This window comes from Lepisosteus platostomus, chromosome 17, assembly GCF_059453375.1.
Source record: "Lepisosteus platostomus isolate fLepPlt1 chromosome 17, fLepPlt1.hap1, whole genome shotgun sequence".
NCBI classification, from domain to species: domain Eukaryota; kingdom Metazoa; phylum Chordata; class Actinopteri; order Semionotiformes; family Lepisosteidae; genus Lepisosteus; species Lepisosteus platostomus.
In genome coordinates this window covers 986,660-1,014,170 of record NC_142627.1, presented here as the reverse complement: position 1 = coordinate 1,014,170, position 27,511 = coordinate 986,660, and positions in this window count along the sequence as shown.

Sequence of the window (27,511 nt, the reverse complement as noted above, 5' to 3'; positions counted from 1 at the left end):
TTTTTAGCAGAAATAAACATGTTTCCGCAAGTTTGGTCAACCCCATGTAAGTTATGGGGCAGTAACAGCACTTTTTTCAAAACGTGTTTTTCAGCCCGAAATAAACGCGTTTTTTCAGACAACTGAATCCCTATGTAACTGCAAAGCTCAGAAGAGCCCACACACTCTGCTCTTAACCCCAGTGTGCAGAAAGTGTCAAAACGTGTTTTTCAGCAGAAATAAACATGTTTCTGCAAGTTTGGTCAACCCCATGTAAGTTATGGGGCAGTTACAGTACACTTTTCAAAACGTGTTTTTCAGCCCGAAATAAACGCGTTTTTTCAGACAACTGAATCCCTATGTAACTGCAAAGCTCAGAAGAGCCCACACACTCAGCTCTTAACCCCAGTGTGCAGAAAGTGTCAAAACATGTTTTTCAGCAGAAATAAACATGTTTCTGCAAGTTTGGTCAACCCCATGTAAGTTATGGGGCAGTTATAGTACACTTTTCAAAACGTGTTTTTCAGCCCGAAATAAACGCTTTTTTTCAGACAACTGAATCCCTATGTAACTGCAAGGCTCAGAAGAGCCCACACACTCTGCTCTTAACCCCAGTGTGCAGAAAGTGTCAAAACATGTTTTTCAGCAGAAATAAACATGTTTCTGCAAGTTTGGTCAACCCCATGTAAGTTATGGGGCAGTAACAGCACTTTTTTCAAAACGTGTTTTTCAGCCCGAAATAAACGCGTTTTTTCAGCCAACTGAATCCCTATGTAACTACAAGGCTCAGAAGAGCCCACACACTCTGCTCTTAACCCCAGTGTGCAGAAAGTGTCAAAACGTGTTTTTCAGCAGAAATAAACATGTTTCTGCAAGTTTGGTAAACCCCATGTAAGTTATGGGGCAGTTACAGTACACTTTTCAAAACGTGTTTTTCAGCCCGAAATAAACGCGTTTTTTCAGACAACTGAATCCCTATGTAACTGCAAAGCTCAGAAGAGCCCACACACTCAGCTCTTAACCCCAGTGTGCAGAAAGTGTCAAAACATGTTTTTCAGCAGAAATAAACATGTTTCTGCAAGTTTGGTCAACCCCATGTAAGTTATGGGGCAGTTATAGTACACTTTTCAAAACGTGTTTTTCAGCCCGAAATAAACGCGTTTTTTCAGACAACTGAATCCCTATGTAACTGCAAGGCTCAGAAGAGCCCACACACTCTGCTCTTAACCCCAGTGTGCAGAAAGCGTCAAAACATGTTTTTCAGCAGAAATAAACATGTTTCTGCAAGTTTGGTCAACCCCATGTAAGTTATGGGGCAGTTACAGTACACTTTTCAAAACGTGTTTTTCAGCCCGAAATAAACGCGTTTTTTCAGACAACTGAATACCTATGTAACTGCAAAGCTCAGAAGAGCCCACACACTCAGCTCTTAACCCCAGTGTGCAGAAAGTGTCAAAACATGTTTTTCAGCAGAAATAAACATGTTTCTGCAAGTTTGGTCAACCCCATGTAAGTTATGGGGCAGTTACAGTACACTTTTCAAAACGTGTTTTTCAGCCCGAAATAAACGCGTTTTTTCAGACAACTGAATCCCTATGTAACTGCAAGGCTCAGAAGAGCCCACACACTCTGCTCTTAACCCCAGTGTGCAGAAAGTGTCAAAACGTGTTTTTCAGCAGAAATAAACATGTTTCTGCAAGTTTGGTCAACCCCATGTAAGTTATGGGGCAGTTACAGTACACTTTTCAAAACGTGTTTTTCAGCCCGAAATAAACGCGTTTTTTCAGACAACTGAATCCCTATGTAACTGCAAAGCTCAGAAGAGCCCACACACTCAGCTCTTAACCCCAGTGTGCAGAAAGTGTAAAAACATGTTTTTCAGCAGAAATAAACATGTTTCTGCAAGTTTGGTCAACCCCATGTAAGTTATGGGGCAGTTACAGTACACTTTTCAAAACGTGTTTTTCAGCCCGAAATAAACGCGTTTTTTCAGACAACTGAATCCCTATGTAACTGCAAAGCTCAGAAGAGCCCACACACTCTGCTCTTAACCCCAGTGTGCAGAAAGTGTCAAAACGTGTTTTTCAGCAGAAATAAACATGTTTCTGCAAGTTTGGTCAACCCCATGTAAGTTATGGGGCAGTTACAGTACACTTTTCAAAACGTGTTTTTCAGCCCGAAATCAACGCGTTTTTTCAGACAACTGAATCCCTATGTAACTGCAAGGCTCAGAAGAGCCCACACACTCTGCTCTTAATCCCAGTGTGCAGAAAGTGTCAAAACATGTTTTTCAGCAGAAATAAACATGTTTCTGCAAGTTTGGTCAACCCCATGTAAGTTATGGGGCAGTAACAGCACTTTTTTCAAAACGTGTTTTTCAGCCCGAAATAAACGCGTTTTTTCAGACAACTGAATCCCTATGTAACTGCAAAGCTCAGAAGAGCCCACACACTCAGCTCTTAACCCCAGTGTGCAGAAAGTGTCAAAACATGTTTTTCAGCAGAAATAAACATGTTTCTGCAAGTTTGGTCAACCCCATGTAAGTTATGGGGCAGTTACAGTACTCTTTTCAAAACGTGTTTTTCAGCCCGAAATAAACGCGTTTTTTCAGACAACTGAATCCCTATGTAACTGCAAGGCTCAGAAGAGCCCACACACTCTGCTCTTAACCCCAGTGTGCAGAAAGTGTCAAAACATGTTTTTCAGCAGAAATAAACATGTTTCTGCAAGTTTGGTCAACCCCATGTAAGTTATGGGGCAGTAACAGCACTTTTTTCAAAACGTGTTTTTCAGCCCGAAATAAACGCGTTTTTTCAGACAACTGAATCCCTATGTAACTGCAAGGCTCAGAAGAGCCCACACACTCTGCTCTTAACCCCAGTGTGCAGAAAGTGTCAAAACATGTTTTTCAGCAGAAATAAACATGTTTCTGCAAGTTTGGTCAACCCCATGTAAGTTATGGGGCAGTAAAAGCACTTTTTTCAAAACGTGTTTTTCAGCCCGAAATAAACGCGTTTTTTCAGCCAACTGAATCCCTATGTAACTGCAAGGCTCAGAAGAGCCCACACACTCTGCTCTTAACCCCAGTGTGCAGAAAGTGTCAAAACGTGTTTTTCAGCAGAAATAAACATGTTTCTGCAAGTTTGGTCAACCCCATGTAAGTTATGGGGCAGTTACAGTACACTTTTCAAAACGTGTTTTTCAGCCCGAAATAAACGCGTTTTTTCAGACAACTGAATCCCTATGTAACTGCAAAGCTCAGAAGAGCCCACACACTCAGCTCTTAACCCCAGTGTGCAGAAAGTGTCAAAACATGTTTTTCAGCAGAAATAAACATGTTTCTGCAAGTTTGGTCAACCCCATGTAAGTTATGGGGCAGTTATAGTACACTTTTCAAAACGTGTTTTTCAGCCCGAAATAAACGCGTTTTTTCAGACAACTGAATCCCTATGTAACTGCAAGGCTCAGAAGAGCCCACACACTCTGCTCTTAACCCCAGTGTGCAGAAAGTGTCAAAACATGTTTTTCAGCAGAAATAAACATGTTTCTGCAAGTTTGGTCAACCCCATGTAAGTTATGGGGCAGTTACAGTACTCTTTTCAAAACGTGTTTTTCAGCCCGAAATAAACGCGTTTTTTTCAGACAACTGAATCCCTATGTAACTGCAAGGCTCAGAAGAGCCCACACACTCTGCTCTTAACCCCAGTGTGCAGAAAGTGTCAAAACATGTTTTTCAGCAGAAATAAACATGTTTCTGCAAGTTTGGTCAACCCCATGTAAGTTATGGGGCAGTAAAAGCACTTTTTTCAAAACGTGTTTTTCAGCCCGAAATAAACGCGTTTTTTCAGACAACTGAATCCCTATGTAACTGCAAAGCTCAGAAGAGCCCACACACTCAGCTCTTAACCCCAGTGTGCAGAAAGTGTCAAAACATGTTTTTCAGCAGAAATAAACATGTTTCTGCAAGTTTGGTCAACCCCATGTAAGTTATGGGGCAGTTACAGTACACTTTTCAAAACGTGTTTTTCAGCCCGAAATAAACGCGTTTTTTCAGACAACTGAATCCCTATGTAACTGCAAAGCTCAGAAGAGCCCACACACTCAGCTCTTAACCCCAGTGTGCAGAAAGTGTCAAAACATGTTTTTCAGCAGAAATAAACATGTTTCTGCAAGTTTGGTCAACCCCATGTAAGTTATGGGGCAGTTACAGTACTCTTTTCAAAACGTGTTTTTCAGCCCGAAATAAACGCGTTTTTTCAGACAACTGAATCCCTATGTAACTGCAAGGCTCAGAAGAGCCCACACACTCTGCTCTTAACCCCAGTGTGCAGAAAGTGTCAAAACATGTTTTTCAGCAGAAATAAACATGTTTCTGCAAGTTTGGTCAACCCCATGTAAGTTATGGGGCAGTAAAAGCACTTTTTTCAAAACGTGTTTTTCAGCCCGAAATAAACGCGTTTTTTCAGCCAACTGAATCCCTATGTAACTGCAAGGCTCAGAAGAGCCCACACACTCTGCTCTTAACCCCAGTGTGCAGAAAGTGTCAAAACGTGTTTTTCAGCAGAAATAAACATGTTTCTGCAAGTTTGGTCAACCCCATGTAAGTTATGGGGCAGTTACAGTACACTTTTCAAAACGTGTTTTTCAGCCCGAAATAAACGCGTTTTTTCAGACAACTGAATCCCTATGTAACTGCAAAGCTCAGAAGAGCCCACACACTCAGCTCTTTACCCCAGTGTGCAGAAAGTGTAAAAACATGTTTTTCAGCAGAAATAAACATGTTTCTGCAAGTTTGGTCAACCCCATGTAAGTTATGGGGCAGTTACAGTACACTTTTCAAAACGTGTTTTTCAGCCCGAAATAAACGCGTTTTTTCAGACAACTGAATCCCTATGTAACTGCAAAGCTCAGAAGAGCCCACACACTCTGTTCTTAACCCCAGTGTGCAGAAAGTGTCAAAACGTGTTTTTCAGCAGAAATAAACATGTTTCTGCAAGTTTGGTCAACCCCATGTAAGTTATGGGGCAGTTACAGTACTCTTTTCAAAACGTGTTTTTCAGCCCGAAATAAACGCGTTTTTTCAGACAACTGAATCCCTATGTAACTGCAAGGCTCAGAAGAGCCCACACACTCTGCTCTTAACCCCAGTGTGCAGAAAGTGTCAAAACATGTTTTTCAGCAGAAATAAACATGTTTCTGCAAGTTTGGTCAACCCCATGTAAGTTATGGGGCAGTAAAAGCACTTTTTTCAAAACGTGTTTTTCAGCCCGAAATAAACGCGTTTTTTCAGCCAACTGAATCCCTATGTAACTGCAAGGCTCAGAAGAGCCCACACACTCTGCTCTTAACCCCAGTGTGCAGAAAGTGTCAAAACGTGTTTTTCAGCAGAAATAAACATGTTTCTGCAAGTTTGGTCAACCCCATGTAAGTTATGGGGCAGTTACAGTACACTTTTCAAAACGTGTTTTTCAGCCCGAAATAAACGCGTTTTTTCAGACAACTGAATCCCTATGTAACTGCAAAGCTCAGAAGAGCCCACACACTCAGCTCTTAACCCCAGTGTGCAGAAAGTGTAAAAACATGTTTTTCAGCAGAAATAAACATGTTTCTGCAAGTTTGGTCAACCCCATGTAAGTTATGGGGCAGTTACAGTACACTTTTCAAAACGTGTTTTTCAGCCCGAAATAAACGCGTTTTTTCAGACAACTGAATCCCTATGTAACTGCAAAGCTCAGAAGAGCCCACACACTCTGCTCTTAACCCCAGTGTGCAGAAAGTGTCAAAACGTGTTTTTCAGCAGAAATAAACATGTTTCTGCAAGTTTGGTCAACCCCATGTAAGTTATGGGGCAGTTACAGTACACTTTTCAAAACGTGTTTTTCAGCCCGAAATAAACGCGTTTTTTCAGACAACTGAATCCCTATGTAACTGCAAAGCTCAGAAGAGCCCAAACACTCAGGTCTTAACCCCCGTGTGCAGAAAGTGTCAAAACATGTTTTTTAGCAGAAATAAACATGTTTCCGCAAGTTTGGTCAACCCCATGTAAGTTATGGGGCAGTAACAGCACTTTTTTCAAAACGTGTTTTTCAGCCCGAAATAAACGCGTTTTTTCAGACAACTGAATCCCTATGTAACTACAAGGCTCAGAAGAGCCCACACACTCTGCTCTTAACCCCAGTGTGCAGAAAGTGTCAAAACATGTTTTTCAGCAGAAATAAACATGTTTCTGCAAGTTTGGTCAACCCCATGTAAGTTATGGCGCAGTAAAAGCACTTTTTTCAAAACGTGTTTTTCAGCCCGAAATAAACGCGTTTTTTCAGCCAACTGAATCCCTATGTAACTGCAAGGCTCAGAAGAGCCCACACACTCTGCTCTTAACCCCAGTGTGCAGAAAGTGTCAAAACGTGTTTTTCAGCAGAAATAAACATGTTTCTGCAAGTTTGGTCAACCCCATGTAAGTTATGGGGCAGTTACAGTACACTTTTCAAAACGTGTTTTTCAGCCCGAAATAAACGCGTTTTTTCAGACAACTGAATCCCTATGTAACTGCAAAGCTCAGAAGAGCCCACACACTCAGCTCTTAACCCCAGTGTGCAGAAAGTGTAAAAACATGTTTTTCAGCAGAAATAAACATGTTTCTGCAAGTTTGGTCAACCCCATGTAAGTTATGGGGCAGTTACAGTACACTTTTCAAAACGTGTTTTTCAGCCCGAAATAAACGCGTTTTTTCAGACAACTGAATCCCTATGTAACTGCAAAGCTCAGAAGAGCCCACACACTCAGCTCTTAACCCCAGTGTGCAGAAAGTGTCAAAACGTGTTTTTCAGCAGAAATAAACATGTTTCTGCAAGTTTGGTCAACCCCATGTAAGTTATGGGGCAGTTACAGTACACTTTTCAAAACGTGTTTTTCAGCCCGAAATAAACGCGTTTTTTCAGACAACTGAATCCCTATGTAACTGCAAAGCTCAGAAGAGCCCAAACACTCAGCTCTTAACCCCAGTGTGCAGAAAGTGTCAAAACATGTTTTTTAGCAGAAATAAACATGTTTCCGCAAGTTTGGTCAACCCCATGTAAGTTATGGGGCAGTAACAGCACTTTTTTCAAAACGTGTTTTTCAGCCCGAAATAAACGCGTTTTTTCAGACAACTGAATCCCTATGTAACTGCAAAGCTCAGAAGAGCCCACACACTCTGCTCTTAACCCCAGTGTGCAGAAAGTGTCAAAACGTGTTTTTCAGCAGAAATAAACATGTTTCTGCAAGTTTGGTCAACCCCATGTAAGTTATGGGGCAGTTACAGTACACTTTTCAAAACGTGTTTTTCAGCCCGAAATAAACGCGTTTTTTCAGACAACTGAATCCCTATGTAACTGCAAAGCTCAGAAGAGCCCAAACACTCAGCTCTTAACCCCAGTGTGCAGAAAGTGTCAAAACATGTTTTTTAGCAGAAATAAACATGTTTCCGCAAGTTTGGTCAACCCCATGTAAGTTATGGGGCAGTAACAGCACTTTTTTCAAAACGTGTTTTTCAGCCCGAAATAAACGCGTTTTTTCAGACAACTGAATCCCTATGTAACTACAAGGCTCAGAAGAGCCCACACACTCTGCTCTTAACCCCAGTGTGCAGAAAGTGTCAAAACGTGTTTTTCAGCAGAAATAAACATGTTTCTGCAAGTTTGGTCAACCCCATGTAAGTTATGGGGCAGTTACAGTACACTTTTCAAAACGTGTTTTTCAGCCCGAAATAAACGCGTTTTTTCAGACAACTGAATCCCTATGTAACTGCAAAGCTCAGAAGAGCCCACACACTCAGCTCTTAACCCCAGTGTGCAGAAAGTGTCAAAACATGTTTTTCAGCAGAAATAAACATGTTTCTGCAAGTTTGGTCAACCCCATGTAAGTTATGGGGCAGTTACAGTACACTTTTCAAAACGTGTTTTTCAGCCCGAAATAAACGCGTTTTTTCAGACAACTGAATCCCTATGTAACTGCAAAGCTCAGAAGAGCCCACACACTCAGCTCTTAACCCCAGTGTGCAGAAAGTGTCAAAACATGTTTTTCAGCAGAAATAAACATGTTTCTGCAAGTTTGGTCAACCCCATGTAAGTTATAGGGCAGTTACAGTACTCTTTTCAAAACGTGTTTTTCAGCCCGAAATAAACGCGTTTTTTCAGACAACTGAATCCCTATGTAACTGCAAGGCTCAGAAGAGCCCACACACTCTGCTCTTAACCCCAGTGTGCAGAAAGTGTCAAAACGTGTTTTTCAGCAGAAATAAACATGTTTCTGCAAGTTTGGTCAACCCCATGTAAGTTATGGGGCAGTTACAGTACACTTTTCAAAACGTGTTTTTCAGCCCGAAATAAACGCGTTTTTTCAGACAACTGAATCCCTATGTAACTGCAAAGCTCAGAAGAGCCCACACACTCAGCTCTTAACCCCAGTGTGCAGAAAGTGTAAAAACATGTTTTTCAGCAGAAATAAACATGTTTCTGCAAGTTTGGTCAACCCCATGTAAGTTATGGGGCAGTTACAGTACACTTTTCAAAACGTGTTTTTCAGCCCGAAATAAACGCGTTTTTTCAGACCACTGAATCCCTATGTAACTGCAAGGCTCAGAAGAGCCCACACACTCTGCTCTTAACCCCAGTGTGCAGAAAGTGTCAAAACATGTTTTTCAGCAGAAATAAACATGTTTCTGCAAGTTTGGTCAACCCCATGTAAGTTATGGGGCAGTTACAGTACACTTTTCAAAACGTGTTTTTCAGCCCGAAATAAACGCGTTTTTTCAGACAACTGAATCCCTATGTAACTGCAAAGCTCAGAAGAGCCCAAACACTCAGCTCTTAACCCCCGTGTGCAGAAAGTGTCAAAACATGTTTTTTAGCAGAAATAAACATGTTTCCGCAAGTTTGGTCAACCCCATGTAAGTTATGGGGCAGTAACAGCACTTTTTTCAAAACGTGTTTTTCAGCCCGAAATAAACGCGTTTTTTCAGACAACTGAATCCCTATGTAACTACAAGGCTCAGAAGAGCCCACACACTCTGCTCTTAACCCCAGTGTGCAGAAAGTGTCAAAACGTGTTTTTCAGCAGAAATAAACATGTTTCTGCAAGTTTGGTCAACCCCATGTAAGTTATGGGGCAGTTACAGTACACTTTTCAAAACGTGTTTTTCAGCCCGAAATAAACGCGTTTTTTCAGACAACTGAATCCCTATGTAACTGCAAAGCTCAGAAGAGCCCACACACTCAGCTCTTAACCCCAGTGTGCAGAAAGTGTCAAAACATGTTTTTCAGCAGAAATAAACATGTTTCTGCAAGTTTGGTCAACCCCATGTAAGTTATGGGGCAGTTATAGTACACTTTTCAAAACGTGTTTTTCAGCCCGAAATAAACGCGTTTTTTCAGACAACTGAATCCCTATGTAACTGCAAGGCTCAGAAGAGCCCACACACTCTGCTCTTAACCCCAGTGTGCAGAAAGCGTCAAAACATGTTTTTCAGCAGAAATAAACATGTTTCTGCAAGTTTGGTCAACCCCATGTAAGTTATGGGGCAGTTACAGTACACTTTTCAAAACGTGTTTTTCAGCCCGAAATAAACGCGTTTTTTCAGACAACTGAATACCTATGTAACTGCAAAGCTCAGAAGAGCCCACACACTCAGCTCTTAACCCCAGTGTGCAGAAAGTGTCAAAACATGTTTTTCAGCAGAAATAAACATGTTTCTGCAAGTTTGGTCAACCCCATGTAAGTTATGGGGCAGTTACAGTACACTTTTCAAAACGTGTTTTTCAGCCCGAAATAAACGCGTTTTTTCAGACAACTGAATCCCTATGTAACTGCAAGGCTCAGAAGAGCCCACACACTCTGCTCTTAACCCCAGTGTGCAGAAAGTGTCAAAACGTGTTTTTCAGCAGAAATAAACATGTTTCTGCAAGTTTGGTCAACCCCATGTAAGTTATGGGGCAGTTACAGTACACTTTTCAAAACGTGTTTTTCAGCCCGAAATAAACGCGTTTTTTCAGACAACTGAATCCCTATGTAACTGCAAAGCTCAGAAGAGCCCACACACTCAGCTCTTAACCCCAGTGTGCAGAAAGTGTAAAAACATGTTTTTCAGCAGAAATAAACATGTTTCTGCAAGTTTGGTCAACCCCATGTAAGTTATGGGGCAGTTACAGTACACTTTTCAAAACGTGTTTTTCAGCCCGAAATAAACGCGTTTTTTCAGACAACTGAATCCCTATGTAACTGCAAAGCTCAGAAGAGCCCACACACTCTGCTCTTAACCCCAGTGTGCAGAAAGTGTCAAAACGTGTTTTTCAGCAGAAATAAACATGTTTCTGCAAGTTTGGTCAACCCCATGTAAGTTATGGGGCAGTTACAGTACACTTTTCAAAACGTGTTTTTCAGCCCGAAATAAACGCGTTTTTTCAGACAACTGAATCCCTATGTAACTGCAAGGCTCAGAAGAGCCCACACACTCTGCTCTTAATCCCAGTGTGCAGAAAGTGTCAAAACATGTTTTTCAGCAGAAATAAACATGTTTCTGCAAGTTTGGTCAACCCCATGTAAGTTATGGGGCAGTAACAGCACTTTTTTCAAAACGTGTTTTTCAGCCCGAAATAAACGCGTTTTTTCAGACAACTGAATCCCTATGTAACTGCAAAGCTCAGAAGAGCCCACACACTCAGCTCTTAACCCCAGTGTGCAGAAAGTGTCAAAACATGTTTTTCAGCAGAAATAAACATGTTTCTGCAAGTTTGGTCAACCCCATGTAAGTTATGGGGCAGTTACAGTACTCTTTTCAAAACGTGTTTTTCAGCCCGAAATAAACGCGTTTTTTCAGACAACTGAATCCCTATGTAACTGCAAGGCTCAGAAGAGCCCACACACTCTGCTCTTAACCCCAGTGTGCAGAAAGTGTCAAAACATGTTTTTCAGCAGAAATAAACATGTTTCTGCAAGTTTGGTCAACCCCATGTAAGTTATGGGGCAGTAACAGCACTTTTTTCAAAACGTGTTTTTCAGCCCGAAATAAACGCGTTTTTTCAGACAACTGAATCCCTATGTAACTGCAAGGCTCAGAAGAGCCCACACACTCTGCTCTTAACCCCAGTGTGCAGAAAGTGTCAAAACATGTTTTTCAGCAGAAATAAACATGTTTCTGCAAGTTTGGTCAACCCCATGTAAGTTATGGGGCAGTAAAAGCACTTTTTTCAAAACGTGTTTTTCAGCCCGAAATAAACGCGTTTTTTCAGCCAACTGAATCCCTATGTAACTGCAAGGCTCAGAAGAGCCCACACACTCTGCTCTTAACCCCAGTGTGCAGAAAGTGTCAAAACGTGTTTTTCAGCAGAAATAAACATGTTTCTGCAAGTTTGGTCAACCCCATGTAAGTTATGGGGCAGTTACAGTACACTTTTCAAAACGTGTTTTTCAGCCCGAAATAAACGCGTTTTTTCAGACAACTGAATACCTATGTAACTGCAAAGCTCAGAAGAGCCCACACACTCAGCTCTTAACCCCAGTGTGCAGAAAGTGTCAAAACATGTTTTTCAGCAGAAATAAACATGTTTCTGCAAGTTTGGTCAACCCCATGTAAGTTATGGGGCAGTTACAGTACACTTTTCAAAACGTGTTTTTCAGCCCGAAATAAACGCGTTTTTTCAGACAACTGAATCCCTATGTAACTGCAAGGCTCAGAAGAGCCCACACACTCTGCTCTTAACCCCAGTGTGCAGAAAGTGTCAAAACGTGTTTTTCAGCAGAAATAAACATGTTTCTGCAAGTTTGGTCAACCCCATGTAAGTTATGGGGCAGTTACAGTACACTTTTCAAAACGTGTTTTTCAGCCCGAAATAAACGCGTTTTTTCAGACAACTGAATCCCTATGTAACTGCAAAGCTCAGAAGAGCCCACACACTCAGCTCTTAACCCCAGTGTGCAGAAAGTGTAAAAACATGTTTTTCAGCAGAAATAAACATGTTTCTGCAAGTTTGGTCAACCCCATGTAAGTTATGGGGCAGTTACAGTACACTTTTCAAAACGTGTTTTTCAGCCCGAAATAAACGCGTTTTTTCAGACAACTGAATCCCTATGTAACTGCAAAGCTCAGAAGAGCCCACACACTCTGCTCTTAACCCCAGTGTGCAGAAAGTGTCAAAACGTGTTTTTCAGCAGAAATAAACATGTTTCTGCAAGTTTGGTCAACCCCATGTAAGTTATGGGGCAGTTACAGTACACTTTTCAAAACGTGTTTTTCAGCCCGAAATAAACGCGTTTTTTCAGACAACTGAATCCCTATGTAACTGCAAGGCTCAGAAGAGCCCACACACTCTGCTCTTAATCCCAGTGTGCAGAAAGTGTCAAAACATGTTTTTCAGCAGAAATAAACATGTTTCTGCAAGTTTGGTCAACCCCATGTAAGTTATGGGGCAGTAACAGCACTTTTTTCAAAACGTGTTTTTCAGCCCGAAATAAACGCGTTTTTTCAGACAACTGAATCCCTATGTAACTGCAAAGCTCAGAAGAGCCCACACACTCAGCTCTTAACCCCAGTGTGCAGAAAGTGTCAAAACATGTTTTTCAGCAGAAATAAACATGTTTCTGCAAGTTTGGTCAACCCCATGTAAGTTATGGGGCAGTTACAGTACTCTTTTCAAAACGTGTTTTTCAGCCCGAAATAAACGCGTTTTTTCAGACAACTGAATCCCTATGTAACTGCAAGGCTCAGAAGAGCCCACACACTCTGCTCTTAACCCCAGTGTGCAGAAAGTGTCAAAACATGTTTTTCAGCAGAAATAAACATGTTTCTGCAAGTTTGGTCAACCCCATGTAAGTTATGGGGCAGTAACAGCACTTTTTTCAAAACGTGTTTTTCAGCCCGAAATAAACGCGTTTTTTCAGACAACTGAATCCCTATGTAACTGCAAGGCTCAGAAGAGCCCACACACTCTGCTCTTAACCCCAGTGTGCAGAAAGTGTCAAAACATGTTTTTCAGCAGAAATAAACATGTTTCTGCAAGTTTGGTCAACCCCATGTAAGTTATGGGGCAGTAAAAGCACTTTTTTCAAAACGTGTTTTTCAGCCCGAAATAAACGCGTTTTTTCAGCCAACTGAATCCCTATGTAACTGCAAGGCTCAGAAGAGCCCACACACTCTGCTCTTAACCCCAGTGTGCAGAAAGTGTCAAAACGTGTTTTTCAGCAGAAATAAACATGTTTCTGCAAGTTTGGTCAACCCCATGTAAGTTATGGGGCAGTTACAGTACACTTTTCAAAACGTGTTTTTCAGCCCGAAATAAACGCGTTTTTTCAGACAACTGAATCCCTATGTAACTGCAAAGCTCAGAAGAGCCCACACACTCAGCTCTTAACCCCAGTGTGCAGAAAGTGTCAAAACATGTTTTTCAGCAGAAATAAACATGTTTCTGCAAGTTTGGTCAACCCCATGTAAGTTATGGGGCAGTTATAGTACACTTTTCAAAACGTGTTTTTCAGCCCGAAATAAACGCGTTTTTTCAGACAACTGAATCCCTATGTAACTGCAAGGCTCAGAAGAGCCCACACACTCTGCTCTTAACCCCAGTGTGCAGAAAGTGTCAAAACATGTTTTTCAGCAGAAATAAACATGTTTCTGCAAGTTTGGTCAACCCCATGTAAGTTATGGGGCAGTTACAGTACTCTTTTCAAAACGTGTTTTTCAGCCCGAAATAAACGCGTTTTTTTCAGACAACTGAATCCCTATGTAACTGCAAGGCTCAGAAGAGCCCACACACTCTGCTCTTAACCCCAGTGTGCAGAAAGTGTCAAAACATGTTTTTCAGCAGAAATAAACGTTTCTGCAAGTTTGGTCAACCCCATGTAAGTTATGGGGCAGTAAAAGCACTTTTTTCAAAACGTGTTTTTCAGCCCGAAATAAACGCGTTTTTTCAGACAACTGAATCCCTATGTAACTGCAAAGCTCAGAAGAGCCCACACACTCAGCTCTTAACCCCAGTGTGCAGAAAGTGTCAAAACATGTTTTTCAGCAGAAATAAACATGTTTCTGCAAGTTTGGTCAACCCCATGTAAGTTATGGGGCAGTTACAGTACACTTTTCAAAACGTGTTTTTCAGCCCGAAATAAACGCGTTTTTTCAGACAACTGAATCCCTATGTAACTGCAAAGCTCAGAAGAGCCCACACACTCAGCTCTTAACCCCAGTGTGCAGAAAGTGTCAAAACATGTTTTTCAGCAGAAATAAACATGTTTCTGCAAGTTTGGTCAACCCCATGTAAGTTATGGGGCAGTTACAGTACTCTTTTCAAAACGTGTTTTTCAGCCCGAAATAAACGCGTTTTTTCAGACAACTGAATCCCTATGTAACTGCAAGGCTCAGAAGAGCCCACACACTCTGCTCTTAACCCCAGTGTGCAGAAAGTGTCAAAACATGTTTTTCAGCAGAAATAAACATGTTTCTGCAAGTTTGGTCAACCCCATGTAAGTTATGGGGCAGTAAAAGCACTTTTTTCAAAACGTGTTTTTCAGCCCGAAATAAACGCGTTTTTTCAGCCAACTGAATCCCTATGTAACTGCAAGGCTCAGAAGAGCCCACACACTCTGCTCTTAACCCCAGTGTGCAGAAAGTGTCAAAACGTGTTTTTCAGCAGAAATAAACATGTTTCTGCAAGTTTGGTCAACCCCATGTAAGTTATGGGGCAGTTACAGTACACTTTTCAAAACGTGTTTTTCAGCCCGAAATAAACGCGTTTTTTCAGACAACTGAATCCCTATGTAACTGCAAAGCTCAGAAGAGCCCACACACTCAGCTCTTTACCCCAGTGTGCAGAAAGTGTAAAAACATGTTTTTCAGCAGAAATAAACATGTTTCTGCAAGTTTGGTCAACCCCATGTAAGTTATGGGGCAGTTACAGTACACTTTTCAAAACGTGTTTTTCAGCCCGAAATAAACGCGTTTTTTCAGACAACTGAATCCCTATGTAACTGCAAAGCTCAGAAGAGCCCACACACTCTGTTCTTAACCCCAGTGTGCAGAAAGTGTCAAAACGTGTTTTTCAGCAGAAATAAACATGTTTCTGCAAGTTTGGTCAACCCCATGTAAGTTATGGGGCAGTTACAGTACTCTTTTCAAAACGTGTTTTTCAGCCCGAAATAAACGCGTTTTTTCAGACAACTGAATCCCTATGTAACTGCAAGGCTCAGAAGAGCCCACACACTCTGCTCTTAACCCCAGTGTGCAGAAAGTGTCAAAACATGTTTTTCAGCAGAAATAAACATGTTTCTGCAAGTTTGGTCAACCCCATGTAAGTTATGGGGCAGTAAAAGCACTTTTTTCAAAACGTGTTTTTCAGCCCGAAATAAACGCGTTTTTTCAGCCAACTGAATCCCTATGTAACTGCAAGGCTCAGAAGAGCCCACACACTCAGCTCTTAACCCCAGTGTGCAGAACGTGTCAAAACGTGTTTTTCAGCAGAAATAAACATGTTTCTGCAAGTTTGGTCAACCCCATGTAAGTTATGGGGCAGTTACAGTACACTTTTCAAAACGTGTTTTTCAGCCCGAAATAAACGCGTTTTTTCAGACAACTGAATCCCTATGTAACTGCAAAGCTCAGAAGAGCCCACACACTCAGCTCTTAACCCCAGTGTGCAGAAAGTGTAAAAACATGTTTTTCAGCAGAAATAAACATGTTTCTGCAAGTTTGGTCAACCCCATGTAAGTTATGGGGCAGTTACAGTACACTTTTCAAAACGTGTTTTTCAGCCCGAAATAAACGCGTTTTTTCAGACAACTGAATCCCTATGTAACTGCAAAGCTCAGAAGAGCCCACACACTCTGCTCTTAACCCCAGTGTGCAGAAAGTGTCAAAACGTGTTTTTCAGCAGAAATAAACATGTTTCTGCAAGTTTGGTCAACCCCATGTAAGTTATGGGGCAGTTACAGTACACTTTTCAAAACGTGTTTTTCAGCCCGAAATAAACGCGTTTTTTCAGACAACTGAATCCCTATGTAACTGCAAGGCTCAGAAGAGCCCACACACTCTGCTCTTAACCCCAGTGTGCAGAAAGTGTCAAAACGTGTTTTTCAGCAGAAATAAACATGTTTCTGCAAGTTTGGTCAACCCCATGTAAGTTATGGGGCAGTTACAGTACACTTTTCAAAACGTGTTTTTCAGCCCGAAATAAACGCGTTTTTTCAGACAACTGAATCCCTATGTAACTGCAAAGCTCAGAAGAGCCCACACACTCAGCTCTTAACCCCAGTGTGCAGAAAGTGTCAAAACATGTTTTTCAGCAGAAATAAACATGTTTCTGCAAGTTTGGTCAACCCCATGTAAGTTATGGGGCAGTTATAGTACACTTTTCAAAACGTGTTTTTCAGCCCGAAATAAACGCGTTTTTTCAGACAACTGAATCCCTATGTAACTGCAAGGCTCAGAAGAGCCCACACACTCTGCTCTTAACCCCAGTGTGCAGAAAGTGTCAAAACATGTTTTTCAGCAGAAATAAACATGTTTCTGCAAGTTTGGTCAACCCCATGTAAGTTATGGGGCAGTTACAGTACTCTTTTCAAAACGTGTTTTTCAGCCCGAAATGCGTTTTTTTCAGACAACTGAATCCCTATGTAACTGCAAGGCTCAGAAGAGCCCACACACTCTGCTCTTAACCCCAGTGTGCAGAAAGTGTCAAAACATGTTTTTCAGCAGAAATAAACATGTTTCTGCAAGTTTGGTCAACCCCATGTAAGTTATGGGGCAGTAAAAGCACTTTTTTCAAAACGTGTTTTTCAGCCCGAAATAAACGCGTTTTTTCAGACAACTGAATCCCTATGTAACTGCAAAGCTCAGAAGAGCCCACACACTCAGCTCTTAACCCCAGTGTGCAGAAAGTGTCAAAACATGTTTTTCAGCAGAAATAAACATGTTTCTGCAAGTTTGGTCAACCCCATGTAAGTTATGGGGCAGTTACAGTACACTTTTCAAAACGTGTTTTTCAGCCCGAAATAAACGCGTTTTTTCAGACAACTGAATCCCTATGTAACTGCAAAGCTCAGAAGAGCCCACACACTCAGCTCTTAACCCCAGTGTGCAGAAAGTGTCAAAACATGTTTTTCAGCAGAAATAAACATGTTTCTGCAAGTTTGGTCAACCCCATGTAAGTTATGGGGCAGTTACAGTACTCTTTTCAAAACGTGTTTTTCAGCCCGAAATAAACGCGTTTTTTCAGACAACTGAATCCCTATGTAACTGCAAGGCTCAGAAGAGCCCACACACTCAGCTCTTAACCCCAGTGTGCAGAAAGTGTCAAAACATGTTTTTCAGCAGAAATAAACATGTTTCTGCAAGTTTGGTCAACCCCATGTAAGTTATGGGGCAGTAAAAGCACTTTTTTCAAAACGTGTTTTTCAGCCCGAAATAAACGCGTTTTTTCAGCCAACTGAATCCCTATGTAACTGCAAGGCTCAGAAGAGCCCACACACTCAGCTCTTAACCCCAGTGTGCAGAAAGTGTCAAAACGTGTTTTTCAGCAGAAATAAACATGTTTCTGCAAGTTTGGTCAACCCCATGTAAGTTATGGGGCAGTTACAGTACACTTTTCAAAACGTGTTTTTCAGCCCGAAATAAACGCGTTTTTTCAGACAACTGAATCCCTATGTAACTGCAAAGCTCAGAAGAGCCCACACACTCAGCTCTTTACCCCAGTGTGCAGAAAGTGTAAAAACATGTTTTTCAGCAGAAATAAACATGTTTCTGCAAGTTTGGTCAACCCCATGTAAGTTATGGGGCAGTTACAGTACACTTTTCAAAACGTGTTTTTCAGCCCGAAATAAACGCGTTTTTTCAGACAACTGAATCCCTATGTAACTGCAAAGCTCAGAAGAGCCCACACACTCTGTTCTTAACCCCAGTGTGCAGAAAGTGTCAAAACGTGTTTTTCAGCAGAAATAAACATGTTTCTGCAAGTTTGGTCAACCCCATGTAAGTTATGGGGCAGTTACAGTACTCTTTTCAAAACGTGTTTTTCAGCCCGAAATAAACGCGTTTTTTCAGACAACTGAATCCCTATGTAACTGCAAGGCTCAGAAGAGCCCACACACTCTGCTCTTAACCCCAGTGTGCAGAAAGTGTCAAAACATGTTTTTCAGCAGAAATAAACATGTTTCTGCAAGTTTGGTCAACCCCATGTAAGTTATGGGGCAGTAAAAGCACTTTTTTCAAAACGTGTTTTTCAGCCCGAAATAAACGCGTTTTTTCAGCCAACTGAATCCCTATGTAACTGCAAGGCTCAGAAGAGCCCACACACTCTGCTCTTAACCCCAGTGTGCAGAACGTGTCAAAACGTGTTTTTCAGCAGAAATAAACATGTTTCTGCAAGTTTGGTCAACCCCATGTAAGTTATGGGGCAGTTACAGTACACTTTTCAAAACGTGTTTTTCAGCCCGAAATAAACGCGTTTTTTCAGACAACTGAATCCCTATGTAACTGCAAAGCTCAGAAGAGCCCACACACTCAGCTCTTAACCCCAGTGTGCAGAAAGTGTAAAAACATGTTTTTCAGCAGAAATAAACATGTTTCTGCAAGTTTGGTCAACCCCATGTAAGTTATGGGGCAGTTACAGTACACTTTTCAAAACGTGTTTTTCAGCCCGAAATAAACGCGTTTTTTCAGACAACTGAATCCCTATGTAACTGCAAAGCTCAGAAGAGCCCACACACTCTGCTCTTAACCCCAGTGTGCAGAAAGTGTCAAAACGTGTTTTTCAGCAGAAATAAACATGTTTCTGCAAGTTTGGTCAACCCCATGTAAGTTATGGGGCAGTTACAGTACACTTTTCAAAACGTGTTTTTCAGCCCGAAATAAACGCGTTTTTTCAGACAACTGAATCCCTATGTAACTGCAAAGCTCAGAAGAGCCCAAACACTCAGGTCTTAACCCCCGTGTGCAGAAAGTGTCAAAACATGTTTTTTAGCAGAAATAAACATGTTTCCGCAAGTTTGGTCAACCCCATGTAAGTTATGGGGCAGTAACAGCACTTTTTTCAAAACGTGTTTTTCAGCCCAAAATAAACGCGTTTTTTCAGACAACTGAATCCCTATGTAACTACAAGGCTCAGAAGAGCCCACACACTCTGCTCTTAACCCCAGTGTGCAGAAAGTGTCAAAACATGTTTTTCAGCAGAAATAAACATGTTTCTGCAAGTTTGGTCAACCCCATGTAAGTTATGGCGCAGTAAAAGCACTTTTTTCAAAACGTGTTTTTCAGCCCGAAATAAACGCGTTTTTTCAGCCAACTGAATCCCTATGTAACTGCAAGGCTCAGAAGAGCCCACACACTCTGCTCTTAACCCCAGTGTGCAGAAAGTGTCAAAACGTGTTTTTCAGCAGAAATAAACATGTTTCTGCAAGTTTGGTCAACCCCATGTAAGTTATGGGGCAGTTACAGTACACTTTTCAAAACGTGTTTTTCAGCCCGAAATAAACGCGTTTTTTCAGACAACTGAATCCCTATGTAACTGCAAAGCTCAGAAGAGCCCACACACTCAGCTCTTAACCCCAGTGTGCAGAAAGTGTAAAAACATGTTTTTCAGCAGAAATAAACATGTTTCTGCAAGTTTGGTCAACCCCATGTAAGTTATGGGGCAGTTACAGTACACTTTTCAAAACGTGTTTTTCAGCCCGAAATAAACGCGTTTTTTCAGACAACTGAATCCCTATGTAACTGCAAAGCTCAGAGGAGCCCACACACTCAGCTCTTAACCCCAGTGTGCAGAAAGTGTCAAAACGTGTTTTTCAGCAGAAATAAACATGTTTCTGCAAGTTTGGTCAACCCCATGTAAGTTATGGGGCAGTTACAGTACACTTTTCAAAACGTGTTTTTCAGCCCGAAATAAACGCGTTTTTTCAGACAACTGAATCCCTATGTAACTGCAAAGCTCAGAAGAGCCCAAACACTCAGCTCTTAACCCCAGTGTGCAGAAAGTGTCAAAACATGTTTTTTAGCAGAAATAAACATGTTTCCGCAAGTTTGGTCAACCCCATGTAAGTTATGGGGCAGTAACAGCACTTTTTTCAAAACGTGTTTTTCAGCACGAAATAAACGCGTTTTTTCAGACAACTGAATCCCTATGTAACTGCAAAGCTCAGAAGAGCCCACACACTCTGCTCTTAAACCCAGTGTGCAGAAAGTGTCAAAACGTGTTTTTCAGCAAAAATAAACATGTTTCTGCAAGTTTGGTCAACCCCATGTAAGTTATGGGGCAGTTACAGTACACTTTTCAAAACGTGTTTTTCAGCCCGAAATAAACGCGTTTTTTCAGACAACTGAATCCCTATGTAACTGCAAAGCTCAGAAGAGCCCAAACACTCAGCTCTTAACCCCAGTGTGCAGAAAGTGTCAAAACATGTTTTTTAGCAGAAATAAACATGTTTCCGCAAGTTTGGTCAACCCCATGTAAGTTATGGGGCAGTAACAGCACTTTTTTCAAAACGTGTTTTTCAGCCCGAAATAAACGCGTTTTTTCAGACAACTGAATCCCTATGTAACTACAAGGCTCAGAAGAGCCCACACACTCTGCTCTTAACCCCAGTGTGCAGAAAGTGTCAAAACGTGTTTTTCAGCAGAAATAAACATGTTTCTGCAAGTTTGGTCAACCCCATGTAAGTTATGGGGCAGTTACAGTACACTTTTCAAAACGTGTTTTTCAGCCCGAAATAAACGCGTTTTTTCAGACAACTGAATCCCTATGTAACTGCAAAGCTCAGAAGAGCCCACACACTCAGCTCTTAACCCCAGTGTGCAGAAAGTGTCAAAACATGTTTTTCAGCAGAAATAAACATGTTTCTGCAAGTTTGGTCAACCCCATGTAAGTTATGGGGCAGTTATAGTACACTTTTCAAAACGTGTTTTTCAGCCCGAAATAAACGCGTTTTTTCAGACAACTGAATCCCTATGTAACTGCAAGGCTCAGAAGAGCCCACACACTCTGCTCTTAACCCCAGTGTGCAGAAAGTGTCAAAACATGTTTTTCAGCAGAAATAAACATGTTTCTGCAAGTTTGGTCAACCCCATGTAAGTTATGGGGCAGTAACAGCACTTTTTTTCAAAACGTGTTTTTCAGCCCGAAATAAACGCGTTTTTTCAGCCAACTGAATCCCTATGTAACTGCAAAGCTCAGAAGAGCCCACACACTCAGCTCTTAACCCCAGTGTGCAGAAAGTGTAAAAACATGTTTTTAAGCAGAAATAAACATGTTTCTGCAAGTTTGGTCAACCCCATGTAAGTTATGGGGCAGTTACAGTACACTTTTCAAAACGTGTTTTTCAGCCCGAAATAAACGCGTTTTTTCAGCCAACTGAATCCCTATGTAACTGCAAAGCTCAGAAGAGCCCACACACTCAGCTCTTAACCCCAGTGTGCAGAAAGTGTAAAAACATGTTTTTCAGCAGAAATAAACATGTTTCTGCAAGTTTGGTCAACCCCATGTAAGTTATGGGGCAGTTACAGTACACTTTTCAAAACGTGTTTTTCAGCCCGAAATAAACGCGTTTTTTCAGACAACTGAATCCCTATGTAACTGCAAAGCTCAGAAGAGCCCACACACTCAGCTCTTAACCCCAGTGTGCAGAAAGTGTCAAAACATGTTTTTCAGCAGAAATAAACATGTTTCTGCAAGTTTGGTCAACCCCATGTAAGTTATGGGGCAGTAAAAGCACTTTTTTCAAAACGTGTTTTTCAGCCCGAAATAAACGCGTTTTTTCAGCCAACTGAATCCCTATGTAACTGCAAGGCTCAGAAGAGCCCACACACTCTGCTCTTAACCCCAGTGTGCAGAAAGTGTCAAAACGTGTTTTTCAGCAGAAATAAACATGTTTCTGCAAGTTTGGTCAACCCCATGTAAGTTATGGGGCAGTTACAGTACACTTTTCAAAACGTGTTTTTCAGCCCGAAATAAACGCGTTTTTTCAGACAACTGAATCCCTATGTAACTGCAAAGCTCAGAAGAGCCCACACACTCAGCTCTTAACCCCAGTGTGCAGAAAGTGTAAAAACATGTTTTTCAGTAGAAATAAACATGTTTCTGCAAGTTTGGTCAACCCCATGTAAGTAATGGGGCAGTTACAGTACACTTTTCAAAACGTGTTTTTCAGCCCGAAATAAACGCGTTTTTTCAGACAACTGAATCCCTATGTAACTGCAAAGCTCAGAAGAGCCCACACACTCTGCTCTTAACCCCAGTGTGCAGAAAGTGTCAAAACGTGTTTTTCAGCAGAAATAAACATGTTTCTGCAAGTTTGGTCAACCCCATGTAAGTTATCGGGCAGTTACAGTACACTTTTCAAAACGTGTTTTTCAGCCCGAAATAAACGCGTTTTTTCAGACAACTGAATCCCTATGTAACTGCAAAGCTCAGAAGAGCCCAAACACTCAGCTCTTAACCCCCGTGTGCAGAAAGTGTCAAAACATGTTTTTTAGCAGAAATAAACATGTTTCCGCAAGTTTGGTCAACCCCATGTAAGTTATGGGGCAGTAACAGCACTTTTTTCAAAACGTGTTTTTCAGCCCGAAATAAACGCGTTTTTTCAGACAACTGAATCCCTATGTAACTGCAAAGCTCAGAAGAGCCCACACACTCTGCTCTTAACCCCAGTGTGCAGAAAGTGTCAAAACGTGTTTTTCAGCAGAAATAAACATGTTTCTGCAAGTTTGGTCAACCCCATGTAAGTTATGGGGCAGTTACAGTACACTTTTCAAAACGTGTTTTTCAGCCCGAAATAAACGCGTTTTTTCAGACAACTGAATCCCTATGTAACTGCAAAGCTCAGAAGAGCCCACACACTCAGCTCTTAACCCCAGTGTGCAGAAAGTGTCAAAACATGTTTTTCAGCAGAAATAAACATGTTTCTGCAAGTTTGGTCAACCCCATGTAAGTTATGGGGCAGTTATAGTACACTTTTCAAAACGTGTTTTTCAGCCCGAAATAAACGCGTTTTTTCAGACAACTGAATCCCTATGTAACTGCAATGCTCAGAAGAGCCCACACACTCTGCTCTTAACCCCAGTGTGCAGAAAGTGTCAAAACATGTTTTTCAGCAGAAATAAACATGTTTCTGCAAGTTTGGTCAACCCCATGTAAGTTATGGGGCAGTAACAGCACTTTTTTCAAAACGTGTTTTTCAGCCCGAAATAAACGCGTTTTTTCAGCCAACTGAATCCCTATGTAACTGCAAAGCTCAGAAGAGCCCACACACTCAGCTCTTAACCCCAGTGTGCAGAAAGTGTAAAAACATGTTTTTCAGCAGAAATAAACATGTTTCTGCAAGTTTGGTCAACCCCATGTAAGTTATGGGGCAGTTACAGTACACTTTTCAAAACGTGTTTTTCAGCCCGAAATAAACGCGTTTTTTCAGACAACTGAATCCCTATGTAACTGCAAAGCTCAGTAGAGCCCACACACTCAGCTCTTAACCCCAGTGTGCAGAAAGTGTCAAAACATGTTTTTCAGCAGAAATAAACATGTTTCTGCAAGTTTGGTCAACCCCATGTAAGTTATGGGGCAGTTACAGTACACTTTTCAAAACGTGTTTTTCAGCCCGAAATAAACGCGTTTTTTCAGACAACTGAATCCCTATGTAACTGCAAAGCTCAGAAGAGCCCACACACTCAGCTCTTAACCCCAGTGTGCAGAAAGTGTCAAAACATGTTTTTCAGCAGAAATAAACATGTTTCTGCAAGTTTGGTCAACCCCATGTAAGTTATAGGGCAGTTACAGTACTCTTTTCAAAACGTGTTTTTCAGCCCGAAATAAACGCGTTTTTTCAGACAACTGAATCCCTATGTAAATGCAAGGCTCAGAAGAGCCCACACACTCTGCTCTTAACCCCAGTGTGCAGAAAGTGTCAAAACGTGTTTTTCAGCAGAAATAAACATGTTTCTGCAAGTTTGGTCAACCCCATGTAAGTTAAGGGGCAGTTACAGTACACTTTTCAAAACGTGTTTTTCAGCCCGAAATAAACGCGTTTTTTCAGACAACTGAATCCCTATGTAACTGCAAAGCTCAGAAGAGCCCACACACTCAGCTCTTAACCCCAGTGTGCAGAAAGTGTAAAAACATGTTTTTCAGCAGAAATAAACATGTTTCTGCAAGTTTGGTCAACCCCATGTAAGTTATGGGGCAGTTACAGTACACTTTTCAAAACGTGTTTTTCAGACCGAAATAAACGCGTTTTTTCAGACCACTGAATCCCTATGTAACTGCAAGGCTCAGAAGAGCCCACACACTCTGCTCTTAACCCCAGTGTGCAGAAAGTGTCAAAACATGTTTTTCAGCAGAAATAAACATGTTTCTGCAAGTTTGGTCAACCCCATGTAAGTTATGGGGCAGTTACAGTACACTTTTCAAAACGTGTTTTTCAGCCCGAAATAAACGCGTTTTTTCAGACAACTGAATCCCTATGTAACTGCAAAGCTCAGAAGAGCCCAAACACTCAGCTCTTAACCCCCGTGTGCAGAAAGTGTCAAAACATGTTTTTTAGCAGAAATAAACATGTTTCCGCAAGTTTGGTCAACCCCATGTAAGTTATGGGGCAGTAACAGCACTTTTTTCAAAACGTGTTTTTCAGCCCGAAATAAACGCGTTTTTTCAGACAACTGAATCCCTATGTAACTACAAGGCTCAGAAGAGCCCACACACTCTGCTCTTAACCCCAGTGTGCAGAAAGTGTCAAAACGTGTTTTTCAGCAGAAATAAACGTTTCTGCAAGTTTGGTCAACCCCATGTAAGTTATGGGGCAGTTACAGTACACTTTTCAAAACGTGTTTTTCAGCCCGAAATAAACGCGTTTTTTCAGACAACTGAATCCCTATGTAACTGCAAAGCTCAGAAGAGCCCACACACTCAGCTCTTAACCCCAGTGTGCAGAAAGTGTCAAAACATGTTTTTCCGCAGAAATAAACATGTTTCTGCAAGTTTGGTCAACCCCATGTAAGTTATGGGGCAGTTATAGTACACTTTTCAAAACGTGTTTTTCAGCCCGAAATAAACGCGTTTTTTCAGACAACTGAATCCCTATGTAACTGCAAGGCTCAGAAGAGCCCACACACTCTGCTCTTAACCCCAGTGTGCAGAAAGCGTCAAAACATGTTTTTCAGCAGAAATAAACATGTTTCTGCAAGTTTGGTCAACCCCATGTAAGTTATGGGGCAGTTACAGTACACTTTTCAAAACGTGTTTTTCAGCCCGAAATAAACGCGTTTTTTCAGACAACTGAATCCCTATGTAACTGCAAAGCTCAGAAGAGCCCACACACTCAGCTCTTAACCCCAGTGTGCAGAAAGTGTCAAAACATGTTTTTCAGCAGAAATAAACATGTTTCTGCAAGTTTGGTCAACCCCATGTAAGTTATGGGGCAGTTACAGTACACTTTTCAAAACGTGTTTTTCAGCCCGAAATAAACGCGTTTTTTCAGACAACTGAATCCCTATGTAACTGCAAAGCTCAGAAGAGCCCACACACTCAGCTCTTAACCCCAGTGTGCAGAAAGTGTCAAAACATGTTTTTCAGCAGAAATAAACATGTTTCTGCAAGTTTGGTCAACCCCATGTAAGTTATGGGGCAGTAAAAGCACTTTTTTCAAAACGTGTTTTTCAGCCCGAAATAAACGCGTTTTTTCAGCCAACTGAATCCCTATGTAACTGCAAGGCTCAGAAGAGCCCACACACTCTGCTCTTAACCCCAGTGTGCAGAAAGTGTCAAAACGTGTTTTTCAGCAGAAATAAACATGTTTCTGCAAGTTTGGTCAACCCCATGTAAGTTATGGGGCAGTTACAGTACACTTTTCAAAACGTGTTTTTCAGCCCGAAATAAACGCGTTTTTTCAGACAACTGAATCCCTATGTAACTGCAAAGCTCAGAAGAGCCCACACACTCAGCTCTTAACCCCAGTGTGCAGAAAGTGTAAAAACATGTTTTTCAGTAGAAATAAACATGTTTCTGCAAGTTTGGTCAACCCCATGTAAGTAATGGGGCAGTTACAGTACACTTTTCAAAACGTGTTTTTCAGCCCGAAATAAACGCGTTTTTTCAGACAACTGAATCCCTATGTAACTGCAAAGCTCAGAAGAGCCCACACACTCTGCTCTTAACCCCAGTGTGCAGAAAGTGTCAAAACGTGTTTTTCAGCAGAAATAAACATGTTTCTGCAAGTTTGGTCAACCCCATGTAAGTTATCGGGCAGTTACAGTACACTTTTCAAAACGTGTTTTTCAGCCCGAAATAAACGCGTTTTTTCAGACAACTGAATCCCTATGTAACTGCAAAGCTCAGAAGAGCCCAAACACTCAGCTCTTAACCCCCGTGTGCAGAAAGTGTCAAAACATGTTTTTTAGCAGAAATAAACATGTTTCCGCAAGTTTGGTCAACCCCATGTAAGTTATGGGGCAGTAACAGCACTTTTTTCAAAACGTGTTTTTCAGCCCGAAATAAACGCGTTTTTTCAGACAACTGAATCCCTATGTAACTGCAAAGCTCAGAAGAGCCCACACACTCTGCTCTTAACCCCAGTGTGCAGAAAGTGTCAAAACATGTTTTTCAGCAGAAATAAACATGTTTCTGCAAGTTTGGTCAACCCCATGTAAGTTATGGGGCAGTAAAAGCACTTTTTTCAAAACGTGTTTTTCAGCCCGAAATAAACGCGTTTTTTCAGCCAACTGAATCCCTATGTAACTGCAAGGCTCAGAAGAGCCCACACACTCTGCTCTTAACCCCAGTGTGCAGAAAGTGTCAAAACGTGTTTTTCAGCAGAAATAAACATGTTTCTGCAAGTTTGGTCAACCCCATGTAAGTTATGGGGCAGTTACAGTACACTTTTCAAAACGTGTTTTTCAGCCCGAAATAAACGCGTTTTTTCAGACAACTGAATCCCTATGTAACTGCAAAGCTCAGAAGAGCCCACACACTCAGCTCTTAACCCCAGTGTGCAGAAAGTGTAAAAACATGTTTTTCAGTAGAAATAAACATGTTTCTGCAAGTTTGGTCAACCCCATGTAAGTAATGGGGCAGTTACAGTACACTTTTCAAAACGTGTTTTTCAGCCCGAAATAAACGCGTTTTTTCAGACAACTGAATCCCTATGTAACTGCAAAGCTCAGAAGAGCCCACACACTCTGCTCTTAACCCCAGTGTGCAGAAAGTGTCAAAACGTGTTTTTCAGCAGAAATAAACATGTTTCTGCAAGTTTGGTCAACCCCATGTAAGTTATCGGGCAGTTACAGTACACTTTTCAAAACGTGTTTTTCAGCCCGAAATAAACGCGTTTTTTCAGACAACTGAATCCCTATGTAACTGCAAAGCTCAGAAGAGCCCAAACACTCAGCTCTTAACCCCCGTGTGCAGAAAGTGTCAAAACATGTTTTTTAGCAGAAATAAACATGTTTCCGCAAGTTTGGTCAACCCCATGTAAGTTATGGGGCAGTAACAGCACTTTTTTCAAAACGTGTTTTTCAGCCCGAAATAAACGCGTTTTTTCA